At 46.5% G+C, this 17881-nt stretch overlaps 1 non-coding gene across 1 annotated transcript; it reads left to right on the top strand.

The window, feature by feature from the left end:
* The first annotated feature begins 17231 nt into the window (after window positions 1-17231).
* TRNAG-CCC lies at window positions 17232-17304 on the top strand. Its single transcript has one exon. It is a non-coding gene; the product is annotated as a tRNA-Gly (tRNA).
* The last annotated feature ends 577 nt before the right edge of the window (window positions 17305-17881 follow it).

The following is a 17881-nucleotide window of genomic DNA, read 5'->3' as shown; positions in this document are numbered from 1 at the left end:
ATTCTAAATTATTCTCTTTAACTGTATTTGTTTCTCTCTTGTATTCAGTCATTCAATAACATTTTTTGGTACTGAAATATAATTATGTTTATGGAGCACTAAAGGTTGAGTGCTGAATAACTGATGCTTTCAAACTGTGGTGCTGGAGAAGACTCTTGAGAATCCCTTGGACTACAAGGAGATCAAACCAGCCATTGGAAGGACTGATGCTGAAGCTGAAGCTCCAATACTCTGGCCACCTGATGCAAAGATCCAACTCACTGGAAAATTCCCCGATGCTTGGAAAGATTAAGGGCAGGAGGAGAAGGGGACAACAGAGCTTGAGATGGTTGGATGGCATTACCGACTCAATGGACATGAACATGGGCAAACTCTGGGAGACAGTGAAGGACAGGGGAGCCTGGCATGCTGCAGTGCATGGGGTAGCAGAGAGTCAGTCATGACTGAGCAACTGAACAACAATAAAACTGTCTGAATGTTCATGTCCCTGCAGAATTCACGTGCTGGAATCCTAATACCCAAAGTGATGGGATTAGGTGGTAGAGCCTGTGGGGGATGATGATGTCATAAGAGTGGAGCCCCCATCCATGGGATCAACGCACTTACAAGAGACCCCACCAAGCTCCTATGCCGGCCATCGTGTGAGAAGATGGACCACACCAGGCTGGCACCTGATCGCACACTTCCAGCTTCCAGAACTCTGAGCAATCATCTCTGTTGTTTATAAGCTACCCAGTCTAATTTTTGCTATAGCCCTGAAAGTGCTAGTACACACCTTTAGGAGTGAAACACTGATCTGAAGGAATTTTCTCTCTAGCAGGGAAAACAAAGCAGAAATAACCAGAATGAACCAGCGCCCGCAGCACATGCCACGAGACACACTAACGTCAATTTCCGTCACCACACAGTGTCTTCTCCCTGCCAGCAAAGAAGCTTGACCTGCTTCAGACTTTCTTACTAGCAGATAATCTCCTACCTGGTTCTTGATTTCATCCATCCTGGAGTCCTTGATGAGATGATGCTGGAGGTTCTTCATCAGGTGGGAACAGACAGGAAGCTGTCTGATTAAGCAGAGAGAAGGGGAACTCACTTAAACTGAGCAAAGGTTCACCTTCTCAGTCAGCAGCTCGGCTGGGGGTGGTGACTGCTGGTCAGGAGGCAGGAACTCAGGGGGACTGGGCACAAGTCCTTCAGAGATGTTAGACTCCAGGATGACAGGCTCTCACCCCTGACAGAGATGCCCCACAGGGTACAGAAGTAGCCAAGGACAAGCTCTGAAGGGACCAGAAAGCCCAGGACAGCAGAGATCAACTGGATGATGGGGGGAAACTGTCCCCTTCACTTCCCTGTATCAACAAGATGCTCTTCGTGACCTTAGAACATTTACTCAATGCCAGTGACTGCGGGTAGCTGAGAGGAGAGGGACAAAGAGAACAATGAAGACAAGCAAGCACCCCAATAAGTACTGAAATCTACTTTTCCTCAGGCAAGGGCCAAAAAGAGGTTCAGAGTCATAGCTAAGTCGATTTAAGAAAAATACATGGATATGAAATATTGTGGGCGTCCTAAGTGGCACTAGTGGTAAAGAATCCACCTGCCAATGCAGGATACGCAGGTTCCATCCCTGGGTCAGGAAGATCCCCTGGAGGAGGAAACGGCAACCCACTCCAGTATTCTTGCCTGCAGACTCCCATGGAGGGAGGAGCCTGGCGGGCTACAGTCCACGGGGTCGCAAAGGGTCGGACACGGCTAAGTGTCTGAGCACATGAGCTATTATACACATTTGGATTTTTTAGGTTAGACTCATGCAAAGTAATCAGGCGTTCAAGATCTTGGAGAAAGGAAAAGGTACAAATAGACAAACAACTCTGAAAAGAGAGTTTTAAAATACATGAAACACTTGTGCTTATAACCGCAAACCCTGGGTTAAGTCCATTTCACCTGCCTTCACTCACCAAGGTAGTTTAAAGTCTCACACGTCCGCCAAGCGGGAGCACGAAGCCTAAACAGTAAGATGTGGGCCTGAGTGGTTCTCCAGGAACATGGCGTCGGTTGCATGGAGTCCGGTCTGAGCCGGTTCACAACGGACAGGACCGCCGACGCGCCGACGGGGCATGCGCGGGTCGGCGCGGGTCGGCGCGCTTGGGCGGGTGCGGCGGCTGCTCGATGATGCCCGCGCCGAACAATGTTGAGCACACGTTTTTCCAGTCACCGCTTCCCTGGAGGCTCAGATGGTAAAGAAACCGCCTGCAGTTCAGGAGACGCGGTTTCGATCCCTGGGTCAGGAAGATCCCCTGGAGAAGGGAATGGCACCCACTCCAGTATTCTTGCTTGGAAACTTCCACGCACAGAGGAGCCTGGCGGGCTACAGCCCATGGGGTCGCAGAGTCAAGACTGCGGCTGACACTTTCGCCGTCGGCCGCGCCTCAGGCCACCTTTCTTCTTTATTCCTTCTCTCATCAGTAACCACCCCCCAAGCCCCAGGGGGTACCAGTCCTTGCTTCGGGCACGATGGATTTAAGATCTGTCCGTCCGTCTCACCGCTTGGCTGCAATAAACCCTCTCTTGCTGCAAACCCGGGCTTCTTGGAGTTTGGGCTTGCTGTGTGTATGGGGCAAAAATGAATCTGCTTCAGTAACAGTCTTTGCTCAGTGATGACCCCACAGAGCACGTGTCCTACTTTCCTATGCGTGCTCCTGGGAAAAGGCTATTGTTGATCATCTATTTGAAATAAAACAGTCACTTCTTTAAATTAGCATTTAATCAAAACCCTTAATTTTACCTAAAATAATCTTATAATTTCAGTATTAATATTGTAAATGATTTGGTCAAATTACCTTAAGTTTACCATGTAACTCGGGTTAACCACAGAAGTTCCCTGTTTACAAACCTCACTTAGCACACGTGTCCCCTCCTCAAAGCCCCTTGAGTAGACAACCTTTCAGAACTCCAGTTGTGCAAACCAAGATGGATCTTTAATGGGTGAAACAACCTGATTCTCAGTAATCAGCACTCCTCATTTCATGAGCTGTATAAAAATGGTGAAAAATATAAACCCTGTCTGTAATCAACTTAGAAATACCTTAGGAAAATGTGATTACTGGAAATAATGAAGGAGGTGGTCAGAATGGATAAAAGAAGGACAGGGGACCAAGGAGGGAATGGGGGTGGGAGGATGAGTCGGGAGATTGAGTTTGACCTGTATCCACCTGATACGATGTGTGAAACAGATGAATAGTGAGAACCGACTGTATAGCACAGGGAACTGGACCCACTGGTGGTAACCTGGATGGGAAGGAAATCCAAAAACCCCGGATACTCGTGTATTCCCTGTGCTGTGTGACAGAAACTAACGCAACATCATAAAACAAGTACACTACAGTAAAAAAGAAAATAAGGGAGGAAATTAGCTAATAGAGCCAGGACAGGGATTCTGAAAACAGTTTGTTAAAGGTTAAGACGGGTAAGGCAAATAGCTCTCCTGAATACCTGGGGCCTGAGAAGGACTTCTCTAAGAAGGCATTTCCAGTTGGTGTCTACAATGGCTTACACGCTAGTACAAGGCGATCCTACCTAAACACACTCCCTCCTTTCTTGGAAGTGGCTTCAGCCAGTGCTGGGTGCCTCACTCTGAACTTGCTGCTGAAGGTCAGGGGTCCTGGATTGAAGTCCATGCAGAGTGTCCCCCTGGCTGCCCTGCTCAGTCACCCGGTCAAACACGATCCTTGAGGTTGCTGCGAAGGTACTTTTCAGGTGGAATTGACATTTAAATCCGTCACCTTGGAATAAAGTATTTCTCCTCCTTCATGTGGAGAGACTTGTCCAATGAGATGAAGGACTTAAGGGAAAAGACTGAGGTTCTGAAAGTGGAAGGAGCTCTGCCTCCAGGCTGGCAGCCCTGGCTCCCCAGCCTGCTGACCTACAGATCTCGAACTTGCTGGCCCCTACAAATGTGTGAGCCAATTCCTTCAGATAAATCTCTCCAGGCATCGTTATTGTTACTGTTTAGTCACTGAGTTGTGTCCGATTCTTCTGCGACCTCACGCACTGTAGCCCGCCAGGCTCTCCTGTCCATGGGATTTCCCAGGTAAGAATACCGGGGTGGGCTGCCATTTCCTCCTCCAAGGAATCTTCCTGACTCAGGGATCGAACCCGCGTCTCCTGCATTGGCAGGCGGATTCTTTACTGGTGAACCACCAGGGAAGCCTCTAAGCATTTATCTATAGATTCATCAATCCTACTATTGGCTCTGTTTCCCTGGAGAACTGTGACTAGTATAAACCTCTTTGAGGTTAAACAAACACAACAAAATTTAGGGGCATTTTCTTCCTTATCAAACACAGCCACCCTAAGGGAACCTGAATTCTCTTTGTGTTAAACTGTTTCCTTGCCAGTGGTGGCTCTGTCTAAATGATTTAATTTAAGTATCTGAACCCTGACCAACTGATCCTGGACACAGAGGTGGTTTCCCAAAACTAAAATGTGGAGCTAATTGTTCTAGACACTGTGTGCTCATGGTACAAAATGGAAAGGACTTTTGCAAGTAAACATTTTCAAATTTGGGATAAAGGTAGCAGAAATAGCCTAATATTTTCCAAAAACCCCTTTTCTGGCTGAGTTTTGGGAAGTAACTATAGCATAAAATACTGTAGTGGAAAAATATTTTTTATCTTTCTTTCATTAGTCTCATTCATCTATTTCATTTTGAGAGAGAGATCTGTGCTCAGCCAAATATCTTGAGATCCATTAAATCTCCAAAGATTATATTAGCAGGATTGCAACTTGACTGCTATATTTCAATTACACGGGTCCCCAAATGTCCGTGGCTAACAAAAAAGGGATCCTGTTACCAGTCAAAGTTCCTATCTCAAGGAAATGAAAATGATTACTGGCTTGCATGCCTGTGGGTATTGCCCTAAAGTAAAGCCAAGAATTTCAATTCCAAGTGGTCAAGTTATGCTGTATGCTTCAAAGTTATGGTTTCTACATGGGATTAAAAAAAGGGAGGCAGTCCATCCAAGATTACAATTGCTAATCCCCAAATAAACAGTTCAAATAGATGCTACGGTAACAGTTCAGAAGACCAAATGCATAAGAGGATATCTTGGGGTTTATCTGGGGTATGGAAGAAGTGTACGACTTACCTCGATGGACGAGTGCAAACAACAGAACACACATATGGCCACAAGTGGATCAGGGATGATCAGGGACAAAAATCTACTATTTGACTTGAATAAGGAAGCACAGGAGAAAACAACGGGGGAAAAGTGAAAAGCTAAGAATGCAGAGCGTTTCAAATGCCGGAGTTAGTGCCATCGGCTTTATTTTGTGGGCTGGGTTACTTGCACGTCTCTCCATAATCATGAGAAGAACATACACCAGGTAGCAGCTGATCGCAAAAGAAGGAGCTATTAATACATGAGATCAATCTGAATTCAATACAAGTGTGAAGCCAAGTGTAGGCCACCCTAGGTGAGCCCAGCAAAACCACCACCAACCCACAGACCTGTGAGTGAGAGACACACGTTTGTCAGTGCAAATCACTGAGTTTGGGGCTGTTTGTTACACAGCATAACCTCAGCAGCAACTGTCTAACAAAAGTGCGATTTTGGAAAACTCAGTCTGCCCATGAGGATTAGGAATACATACTGGAACAAGAAGGTAATTTAGAGCATCATTACAGCTCCTCTAGAGGTATGTCTCCCCCTCTGACACTGCAGTGTTTAGGATGCAATCGCCCCACGGGCTGGGCTCCCAGAGTCGGGAGATACAGGATGAATCCCCTCTCTAATCTACAGTTTGCGGGCAGTCCGGGCAAGAAATGAATCTTTGCTGTTAGAGACCAGTAACGTTCAAGCCTTGCTCGTTCCCTCAGCATCGCTCAGATCATCCTGACACGAGAAGGGTGTTCCAGGATTCATTCAGCAGCTCTCCAGCGTCACGGGCTTTTGTGCTTCCTGTGTTCCTCTTCTTTCTTCCCCTGCGAACAGTGATGCCTACCCTTAAAGTTTCAAGGTGCCTGTGGCCGTTCCGGTTCAAGATTAAAGGACAGGCCCAAGTCTGGATTTAAGAGAGGTTAGGGAAATGAGAATGTTTGCCTTTTCCAAATCTATAGCGAACAGCCGGCTCTGCCTGCCATGAGGAAGGTGGAAGGGATAGCTTTTGAGCAGGCAGCCAGTTGGTCCTCTGAATGTCAGAAGAGACACTGCCTGCATTTCTGATCCCACCCTGTTATTTACTGACCACTTCATTCTGCTGCTTCCTTCCCAAAGCTCACAGACATTATCCCCCCGACCCCAGCCCCCAGGTTACAGATGAGACGCAGAACATCTAACTCAGAATCTCAAAGAAAAAGCCGCGGATCTAGGATGACTCAGATAGGTGGCTGTGCAACACAGGCTTGAACCTGTGGGGCCGGCCTGTTTGCCCCTGAAGCCCTTGATCGGCTTGCCCTGCGTGGTAAGACTCCAGCCTGCCTCCGTCTGCAGTGCTTGCAGACAGTCAGCGACGCTGCTGCCCAGTTCCTCTGGACGACAGAAGAGGCTCGGGACACAGACCCAACAACAAAGGCCGTCGCTAGGGCTCTGAACTCTCCAAAAAGACCAAAAGAAAAAAAAGGCAGATGATGATTTTTTTTTTTTTTAATGCCAAAGCTGGCTCCAGTGAAGCAAGCAAGCGCCTGCTGTCCCATGACTTGTAAGTGGGGCTTGGTTCTCTTGGGCTCTGAGGAAACGTGCCAGGTCTGTTTGTAATTCCACAGTTCGTAGCATGCCTGTCAGAGGCTGGCCATTCATTTCCACTGACGACTCTCTGGCCTTCTGAAGGCTTCACAGGTCCCAGAGCCAAGAGTCCAGGCCCCAGTTTCCCAGAGGCTGGCGGCCCTCCTCACCGCATCGTCAGTTTCCCGGCACATGCCTTCGCTGTCTCTGGAGAAAGGACTTCTTGCTGCAGCTCAGGAAGCAGCAGAAGTCGAAGCTGGTTGGGCAGTGAGGTCTCCGCTGTCTGTTACTCAGCCCCAGAGCAAGACGCCCCCTTAATCACCGGCGCCCCGACCCTTGCCGCCAGGACGGCGGTCTCCATCGATCTCGCTGGGAGAGGCAGCAGAAAGGCCGCGGTGGGACTGGGCGCTGGGTGCGGGACCGGCCCCGCTCTCCGTGTCTCCGCGTGGCCGCACTCCGCCTGCGGGGGGGCCTTCCTCGCAGATAGGAGCAACCCCTTTTCCCAGAAAGGCGGCCAAGCTTCCCGTCTGCGGCATCTTGGGGGACGTGACTTCTCGGTGTTGGGGAATCATCTTGGCTTTTTCCCCTTTGGAAGGTGGTTCCCAGAGAAAGAGACCAGGCTTTTTTTTTTTTTCCTTTCTGGGAATGCTGATGCTGTTATTGTCAAGTCAATGGACTGCTCACTCATCCTGCTCTCTCGATGAGATTGGTTTCTTTTAACATTTATTTATTTGACTGTCTCGGGTCTTAGCTGTGGCCTTCGGGGTCTAGAGCAGGGCCTTGTGGGATCTTAGTTCCCTGAAGGGGATCCACCCTGAATTCCCTGCATTAGAAGATGAATTCCTAACCCCTGGACCACCAGGGAGGTCCCACAATGAGTTTTTTTAGGGAAGAAAGAGATCTCAGATGGGCCCCCAGTTGGCACTAGTAGTGAAGAACCCGCCTGCCATGCAAGAGACAAGAGATGCAGGTTTGATCCCTGGGTGGGGAAGATCCCCTGGAGGAGGGCAGGGCAACCCACTCCAGTATTCCTGCCTGGAGAATCCCATGGACAGAGGAGCCTGGTGGACTACAGTCCATGGGGTCGCAGAGAGTCAGACACGCTGAAGTGATTAAACTACCACCACCACCGAAGTATTGACAACACTGGACTCTCCTGATCGTCCACGGACATCTCGAGCCATTTCTTCTCTTTCTCTTCCTGGAGATCTTCCCTCTGTATCTGTATCCTTAAATGGGGTTCTTTAGGGTTTGGCCCAAATACCTCCTTTTATGCACCTCTTTCCCTTATTGTGAAGGCATTACATCTATTTCCATGGCTTTGAGGCTTCCCTCATAGTTCAGTTGGTAAAGAATCCGCCTGCAATGCAGGAGACCCCTGTTCGATTCCTGGGTTGGGAAGATCTGCTGGAAAAGGGATAGACTACCCACTCCAGTATTCTTGGGCTTCCCCAGTGGCTCAGCTGGTACAATGAATCCACCTGCAATGCGGGGACCTGGGTTCGATCCCTGGGTTAGGATGGTCCCCTGGAGAAGGGAAGGGCTACCCACTCCAGTATTCTGGCCTGGAGAATGTCAAGGAGGTATAGTCCCTGGGGTCCCAAAGAGTCACACATGGCTGAGTGACTTTCACTTTCACTTTCCATGGCTTTGAATACCATACCCTTGTTACCTTTATCAAGATCATGCCATGGGACCTCCCTGGAGGTCCAGTGGCTAAGATCCTGCACGTCTAATGCAGGAGGCCTGGGTTCAACCTCTGGTCAGGGAACTAGATCCCACCTGCCACAGCTAAGATCAGAGATCCCGATTGCTGCAACTGAGACCCAGTTCAGCTAAATTAATTAAAATATATATATATATTAAAAGATCATGTCTCTGATCTTTTTAAAGTGTTCTCCAGGCAAGAATACTGGAATGGTTGCCATCCCCTTCTCCAGGGACCTTCCCAGCCCAGGGTTCAAACCCTGCTCTCCTGCCTTGCAGGCTGATGTTTACTGTCCCAGCCACCAGGGAAGCCCTGAGTGAATCTGAGCAAGGGCACTCTGCTCCGTGCTCTGTGGCGACCTGGATGAGAAGGAAATCTAAAGAAGAGAGCGCATATGCACATGTAGAGCTAATTCACTTTGCTGTACTGCAGAGAGTAACACAATGTTGCAAAGCAACCGTACTTCAGTAAAAATTCATTGAGAAAATAAAATGCTCTCCTCATGTTCTGTCACTGTGACTGTTACAAAAGACAAACTTAAGCACATCATGCTCACATTAAAATTGCTTTTTCTTATGTTACTCTTAGGACAAGTTATTGATGAAATGAATAGCTAAATTTAATTGTAGATTAACTAAATAAGTCAATAATGAAAGAGCAGCAGTCAGTGATTCTTCTTTAATTTCAACATAAACCACCCACCTCCCACTATTTGGGGAACTTCCCTGATGGTTCAGGAGTTAAGATTCTGCGCTCCCAGTGCAGGAGGGCTGGGTTCGATCCCTGGTCAGGGAACTAGTGATCCTGCGGGCCGCCACTAAGATCCAATGCAGCCAAATAAAGAAACGAATGAATAAAAAAAATACAGCTTTAAGAAAACACTCCTCGGGGGGCCTGCAGAGCCCAGACCCTCTTATTGGAACCACCTCTCTTCCTTTGCTGAACAAGTCGCTTCTCTTTTCTCTCTGGTAACCCTCATCAGAGCTGCCCAGATAAGACAGAGAGACAGAGATGCTTGGCATCTTAACAGTTCCCAGGAGGCTGGCAGCGCTTCCCACAGTTGGGTTTCAGGAAATTCTCTCTGTTCCCTATCATAAATTTCCTTTTGGTTAACATGGGTTTGTTTTTCTTGTAACCAAATAGGCCCTAAACAGAAATAAAATTAGCCTTCTGCCTTTCCTTCTCAATATAACCCCAAACTTGTATCCAAATCATAATTTGCAAAGTCATCATATTTGAAAGCTCTGGTATATGTCCCAAGTCCAGGGGTTCATTTGCTGAGTTCTTCACAAGCAAGATATCCTTTGCCAAGAGAAATAAAAATTTCCCAGTTAAATGGTATATTTTTAACTTTTTATTTGGAAATGACTTCAAATTTACAGATAAATTGTGGAAATAAAAATAATATGAAAAATACTCCTATACCCTTTACTCGGATTCACCTATTTTTAACAGTTTAACCCAGTTGTTCTAGCATTGGTACTTTTTATCTAAGCATACAGCCATCTGGCAGTATCTTATTCTTCTGAACTATTTGATGGTAAATTAAATATAAATAAAATAGAAATTAAATACAAATTAAATATATCCAGGCAAGAATAATGGAGTGGATTGCCATTCCCTTCTCCAGGGAATCTTCCCAACCCAGGGATTGAACCTGGATCCTCTACATTGCAGGCTGATTCTTTATCATCTGAGCCACAAGTTGCATGCATGCTAAGTTGCTTCAGTTATGTCCAACTCTTCGCGACTTTATGGACTGTAGCCCACCAGGATCCTCCATCCATGGAGTTCTCCAGGCAAGAATCCTGGAGTGGGTTGCTCCAATAACTCACTGGGATCCTCCAGGGGATCTTTCCAGCCCAGGGATCAAACCCACATCTCTTGCACTGCCACCAGGGAAGCCCCTAAATACATAGTATCCTAAGGATGAGAATATTCTGCTATATGACCAAAGTACCATTGTACACTCTGACAAATTGATATCAGCAAACATTTTATCTGATTCACCATTTGTATTCCAATTTTGTCAATTGACAAAACAGAGTCCTATAAAGTGTTGCCCCACCCCAACTCCAGAGCTCAACAGCAAAGACACCGCCTACCAACGTAGGAGATGCGGGTTAGAGCCCTGGGTCAGGAAGATCCCCTGCAGAAGGAAATGGCAACCCACTCCAGTGTTCTTGCCTGGGGAATGCCTTGGACAGAGGAGCCTGGTGGGCTACAATTCATGGGGTTGCAAAGAGTCAGACATGACTGAGCAACTCAATAACAACAACCCCCTCTGCAGAACAGGATCCTGTCTAGAATCGGGTATGGCATTGATTCGTCATGTCTCTGACTCCTTTTCCTGTGAAACATTTCCAGTCTTTATCTTTCGTGATATTGACACTGGGGGAAAATACAGCCCGTCTTTTGTTTAATAGAGAGTTATTTGTCCCCCTGACAATAGAGATGTCATCTGTGGAAGACACTTTAAATCCACACCAATACCCTGTTCCTCATCCAGTCGCCTTCCTGTATCTAGAATCTATTGATGATTTTTGCCTGACATGCAAGGATGTTTTCAGGGATGGCCTGGATCGCATCCTGCCACTGTGGTTGGGGATGATCATTTTCCAAGTACTCCCCTGCATCTACCAGTACACCCTAGGCATCAGCTATTAGCAAGAGTCCTCCTTTCTCTATTTATTTGTCTATTGTTTATATGAACTCATAAGTTCCTATTTTTTCAATTGCTTGCAAGGTGTCATTGTTTAATTCCTTCATTATTATTTAATAATTATATAACTCAATTAGTTTAACATCTAAATTGTCCTAAATTTGGCTAGTAGTAGCCTTTTGACAGGCATATATATATATACACACACACACCCATATATATATATATAAAGTTTTTTTTTTGGCCACACTACACAGCATGTGGGATCTTAATTACCTGAGCAGGGATCAAACCCATGCCCCCTGCTGTAGAAGCAGGAGTCTTGATCCCTGGACCACCAGGGAAGTCCTGGTGTATATATACACATATATTTGTATTGAGTTTCCCCACCTTATGTTCCTAGATCATCTTGTACTTCTCCTGCTCCAGACCCAGAATCGGCCATTTCTCTTAATTATATTATAAAAGTGAGATATTGTGTATTCAACTTTCTGAAAATGATGCACATGTATGCCTGCCTTGCCCTTTGCTAGCAGAAAATTTTAGGCATACATGAGAGCAAAACAAAGAAACTCCAGTGGAAAATTCCCCTAATGGCTTATTTCCCCCTCAGTTCCTTGGACAGGAAGATAGACCTCAATGTGGGTTGAATTCTCCCTATTGAGAATCGATGGATTATTATCCTAATTTTCCAAGCACCGATGCTTGGCATGCTTCTGCAGGTTTTATTGTGAGTTACGAGGCTGGTGATCAGCTAATCCAATACATTGCTCAGATCTTCCAGTTCACTAAGACCAAATATGACTGCTCTTTAAAGAATGCAAACTTGTTGGACTCCATATCTTCATCTACAAGTATAATGATTTTGACTAATTTTACACAAAAATATTGCCATGTGTGGGCTCCATAAATCTGTCTTATTTTGTTACTTGCTACTCTCTCCAGCTGCTATGAGTTTAGGAGAAAATTGCCAAATCGAAAAATAAGCTGTCGTGTGGTAATATCTTGTTTGTGGGCATTTTTAATTTCTGTTATTGTATATCTTGTGCTTAGAAATATACTGTCTTAAGATATATTAAATACATCTAAGCCTATGCTCAAGAAACAATCATTGCTACTTTTAAGAACAGAATGGAGAATTCAGGACACAAGGTGTTAGAACTTGAACTTTTTTTAGGAGATTTTATGTGACAAGTGTTAGCATCTCATCTAACTACATTTGCTAGATTACCACTCATCTTTAGGAACAAAATGTTAATGAAAACTCAAAATGCTGAAATGACAGTAAATGAACTTTTTCCCCGGCCTTTATATTCATGAGGAATGAAATTCTACAATTCTTTGAATGATGGGCAGTTACGTTGTTCTGAAAGGTTTTTGTGGTAGAGTTGATATGCTCAACAGGATTATCATAATGTAACCAACTTTCTTAAACTGCCATATTTAACTAAGAAGCACAGTAATAGAAAGTCTATGGTTAAAAGTTTAAATTGGTGAAAGTTGGTTCACAGGCACCTCCAATGGCTGCAGCTGGACAACAACTACAGTCACTAAGTCATGTCCAACTCTCTGTAACCCCGTGGATTGCAGCATGCCAGGCTCCTCTGTTAGCCTCAATCTCCCAGAGTTGGCTTAAATTCATGTCCATTGTATCAGTGATACTATCTATCATCTCTTCCTCTACCACCCCCTTCTCCTTTTGCCCTCAATCTTTCCCAGCATTGGGGCCTTTTCCAGTGAGTCAGTTCTTTGCATCAGGTGACCAAAGTATTGGAGCTTCAGCACCAGTCCTTCCAGTGAATATTCAGGTTAATTTCTTTAGGATTGACAGGTTTGATCTTGCAGTCCAAGGGACTCTCAAGCATCTTCTCCAACACCACAATTCAAAAGCATCAGTTGAAGAATTGAGAGCCCTCAGACTCTTTTAGGATTCAAATCTCATCTGCACACGTCTACTGAAAACACCACAGCTCCGACTGCGTGGACATTATAGTCAAGTCTCTGCTTTCTAATACACTCTCTAGTTTGTCATAGCTCTCCTTCCAAGAAGCAAGTTTCTTTCAATTTCATGGCTGCAGTCACTGTCCCCAGCATTTTTGGAGCCCAAGAAAATAAAATCTGTCATTTCTTCCACTTTTTCCCTTTCTTTGTGCCATGAACTGATGGGACCAGATGCCATGATCTTAGCTTTTTGGATGACAAGTTCCAAGCCAGCTTTTTCACTCTCCTCTTTCACCTTCACCAAGAGGTTCTTTAGTTCCTCTTCATGTTCTGACAGTAGAGTGGTATCATCTGCATATCTGAGGTTGTCATTTCTCTTGGCAGTCTTAATTCTAGATTGTCATTCATCCAGCCCAGCATCTCTCATGATGTACTCTGCGTATAAGTTAAATAAGCAGGGTGACAATATACAGCCTTGACGTACCCCTTTCCCAGTTTGGAATCAGTTGTTTCATGTCCGGTTCTATTGCTTCTTGACCTTCATACAGACTATTGTTTGGTTTATTAAATTTCACAACTCACAAGAAGTGAAATAGGGAGCGATTCTTTTTAGTAACAGCTTTTTTGAAGTATTATTCATGTACCATAAAGTTCACTTTTACCGTGTGGAGTGCAATGGCTTTTGGTGTGTTCACAGAATTGTGCGTCAGTCACCACCACCTATTGGGTTAGCCAAAACATTCGTTTGGATTTTCCAAACACCTTGTGGAAAAACCTGAAAATAAAAAACAGCCCCACCCACACAAATCTCATTTTCTCTCTGTGAATTTGCCTCTTCTGGACATTTCATGTAAATGGAATTGCACGTTATGCAGTGTTTCGTGACTGGTCACTTTCACTTGTCATGTCACTTTTCCATGAGTAAGACTGTGGCCGTCTTTATCAAATACCTGCCACACACCATCAGTGTATTCAGGATCTTATCTCAGTCCTTACTCTTCTCTGACCATGAAGAACTTTGGGGGAGAAAAAGCTGTCCAGCCATAGACTGTGTGTTTCAAAGCTTAACTGAGGCTCCAGAAACATGAGCGATACCTTTATCACTGAGTCATTTGATATGATTTGGGAACACCGAAACGGCCACTGAAAAACAATCAGAGTTCAAATCTGTGATCAAAAATTCAGATGAGGGTGATACACTGAAAGGTTCTGCCTTAACCAACACTTCAGCTGAGAGAGGGTCGGGAGAGGCTACAGAAATCCTGCTGCAAAAGGTGTATCAGGAAGATAAAGCTGAGTCTGAATACGTCATCTGATTTCCTTATACACCCAAGTGACTCATGACCTGTTCCTCTTCCATCACACGCTCAGCTCCACACCAACGACTTCACTTCTAATTCTTCCTCTGGAAGAGAGCATCTTATTTCAGCAAAGCGCTTCATAGTTGGCTGCGTCCAGAACAGCCACCTGCGGTTCCTGGTGTTCCTTGTACAAATTCCATCCCCTCTTTGTGGGGGGACTGGTCTTAGTGTCTTGATTCCAAATAGCAAAAGTGATGGGATATTACTTCGGAAATTAAGTTATAAAAAGTCATGACTTCCATCTTGCTGGCGTCGGCTGGCTCTTTGTCATCTGCCCATCTTGACAGCCCCAGCTCATGTGGGGTAAGTCTGACGGGAGGACTAAGGGATGAGGAACTGGGACTCTGCGCCTGCAGCCTACCAGGAGCTGAATTCTTCCGACAGCATCGTGATGAGCTTGGAAGCAGACCCGCCCCTGGCGAGCCTCCAGACACCCGTAGCCCAGACTGACAGCTTCACTGAAGCCTTATGAGAACCCGTGAGCTGGAGGACCGGCTAAGCCATCTCTATGTTCCACACAAACTGTGAGATAATCAACGTTCTTTTTTTAAGTAACTGCATTTGGCGGTGATTTGTCACACAGCAAAGGATAGTTAAGCAACATGCGTGCTCAGTCGTGTCCAACTCTTCTCAACCCCATGGACTGTAGCCTGCCAGGCTCCCCTGTCCATGGGGTTCTCCAGGTAAGAATACTGGAGTGGGCTGCCATTTCCTTCTCCAGGGAATCTTCCCAACCCAGGGATCGAGCCCTCATCTCTTTGTCTCCTGCATTGGCAGGGCCATTCTTTACCACTAGCACCACCTGGGAAGCATAGCATAACGTGGTACCCTGCTGTTTTGTATTTTATGCTATAGTTTCTTAAACTGAAGGCAATGTGGAAGAAATACTTCCTCCATCCTGGGTTTTCACATCCATTCCTGCAGCTCTCTTTCCGTTCTCTCATCCTCATTTAATTACTGGGCCAAGCTAGCTCCCAATCACCACCCTACGGTCTCATATTCATTACATTATCTGGGAGTTTATCGTCTTACCACTGAATTGTAACCTTTTATTCACAAACTCCTTTAACTTCTTAATGTTAACCCAAACCAGGCTTTTTCAGAAGCCACATCAAAGCCCTCTTCAACAGAGGAAGCTTCTTTTTACCTACCCCATCCCACCCCAGCATCCTGCTCTGTCTCTGCCATTTACTGGTGATGGGAAACTGCGAGTTAATGCCACCCCTGCAAGCCTCCGTCTCTTCATTTCTTACATAGGATAACACCTGCTTCATAAGATGGTTGGAAAATGGTTGAAACGATATGGGCCAAAGTGCCTGACAGGGCTTATCCCTCGCCATGGGCTCAAATGATAGTGGCTTTCATTTCCAGATACCCAGTCCTCATTCTTCTATTCAGTAGGTGCTTATTGAATATTTCTATGGTCCCTTTTCAGAAGCGTCCTGGCAATGCAAAGATGAATGAGTCTCCCAGGCACTCACAATCTGCCAGAGGAGATAGTATTTATCACTCGCTGATTGTAATTGTTATTTGGTCCGTGATAAATGCCCACGGTCTGGGAACACAGAAACCATTGCCTCATTATCCTGATACGTCATCTTCATTAATTACATCTGCCTCTTTCTTTCCTTTGTGCTGGAGTCTACAGAATCCTAACTCACCCTCTAGCCTCACCCTCCAACTTCAGGTCAGTTTCTCTGTCCACTCCCGTCTCTGTCCATCACGCCCTAATTCCATAGGCTACCACATTCACACTACCTTGAGCACCTTTGTCTCACAACTCCTAAGCAGTTTTCAAATTTAAGGACAAGCCCACCTTGGTTCTCCATTGATACGACTTATCTTCACTCCTTTCCCTTAGACCTCATCTTCACACAAAAACACCTCTTCTCCTTCACGTGCTATTTCCTGCCTCCAAGGCTCTTCCTTCTGCACTGCTTGGCCAACTCCCACTCCTGCTGCTCAGCCTTGCCCTCCACCCTAAACTAGCTAACGGCCAATCCATCAGTTTTCCTGCAGACTCTTGATGCGTCAGGCGCGTGGGGCCCCTCGCTGTTCCCCAACACCGCACACAGCGTCGCTCCCCCAACATTGCGCTCCTTCGTTTGTTCCGTGAGGGGTGCCCTCTCCTCCCTGCTGGCATCAAGCGGATAGCATGATTTTTATCCTTTATAATAATTTTTTTTAATCGGAGTGTAATTGCTTTATAATGCTGTGTTGGTTTCTGCGGTACGACACACGATTCAGCTACATGTGTACACATAAGCCCTCCATCTGGAGCCTCCCTCCCACCCCCCACATCCCACCCCCAGCTCATCGCAGAGCACTGAGCTGGGCTCCCGGTGCAGTGCAGCAGCTTCCTGCTAGCTCTCCATTTACACCCACCTGCCACTGCAGGAGATGCAAGTTCAACCCCCTGATCGGGAGAGCCCCTGGAGGAGGAAATGGCAACCCACTCCAGTACTCTTGCCTGGAAAATGCCATGGACGGAGGAGCCTGGGGGGCTGCAGTCCATGGGGTCGCACAGAGCCAGACGTGCCTGGCTGACCGAGCCGGCAGGAGCCACCCAGCGTCTGGGCGTCCGTGCGGCTCTCTCGGTTCATCCCACCCCCTCCCTCCCCCTAGAACATTAATCCCCGTGCAAGGTCCGCTACCAAGGCCAGGGACACTGCTTGCTCTAAATGTGTGTGATCCTTCCTGCCTTTAGTTCCCAAGAAGGCTGTTCCTCCTCAAATACTTAAACTGCACTCTTGCGCCTACATGGTCATGTTACAGTAGCCTGTGTGGGGTCCTGGGTGTGTCTCCTAACACTTGAAAGTTCAAATGGTATCGGTGGAACTTCCCTGGTGGTCCAGTGGTGAAGACCCTGCGCTCCCAATGCAGGGGGCCCAGGTTCGATCCCTAGTCAGGGAACTAGATCCCACATGCCACAATTAAAGGTCTTGCCTGCCACACGTCTTCAATCCTGCGTGCCACAGCTAAAGCCCAGCACAGCCTAAATAAATAAATATTTTTTTAAAACAAGTGATGTGTGTGTCAACATAAAAATGCCCATTACAGATCTTCATCTACAGGGAAGATCACTGAACAAGGGCCCCACTTGCCGAGCTCAGGAATCCAGCATCCTGTATCAGCCGAGGCTCTACCGTCCACAGGCCGCTGCCCCTGACCAGTGGCTTAGTGGGAGGGACACTCAGGCAAAGCCCTTCCTTTGAGACAGGAGGTCTTCCAATGGCCAGCTTTGGCTTGAGCACTCCCCAACTCACCTGAACTTCCCTTGGACTGCAGGGCATTCTAGGATTTCTGCTGTCCAATCGGGGTCAGGCTGGCTTGTTGGGCAGGCTAAAGGTTCTTCCAGCTCCTCCCAACCCCTCCCTATTATCCCTTACATTGTACACCCCCATGAGGATCTTCCCAGCCTAGGGATTGAACTCACACCTTTTGCATCTCCTGCATTGGCAGACAGATTCTTTACCACTGAGCAACCAGA

The sequence above is a fragment of the Cervus canadensis genome, chromosome 1 (assembly GCF_019320065.1).
Source record: "Cervus canadensis isolate Bull #8, Minnesota chromosome 1, ASM1932006v1, whole genome shotgun sequence".
In the NCBI taxonomy this organism is placed as follows: domain Eukaryota; kingdom Metazoa; phylum Chordata; class Mammalia; order Artiodactyla; family Cervidae; genus Cervus; species Cervus canadensis.
Note: the sequence above shows the minus strand (reverse complement) of the source record. Positions and strands in the feature narration are given on the sequence as shown.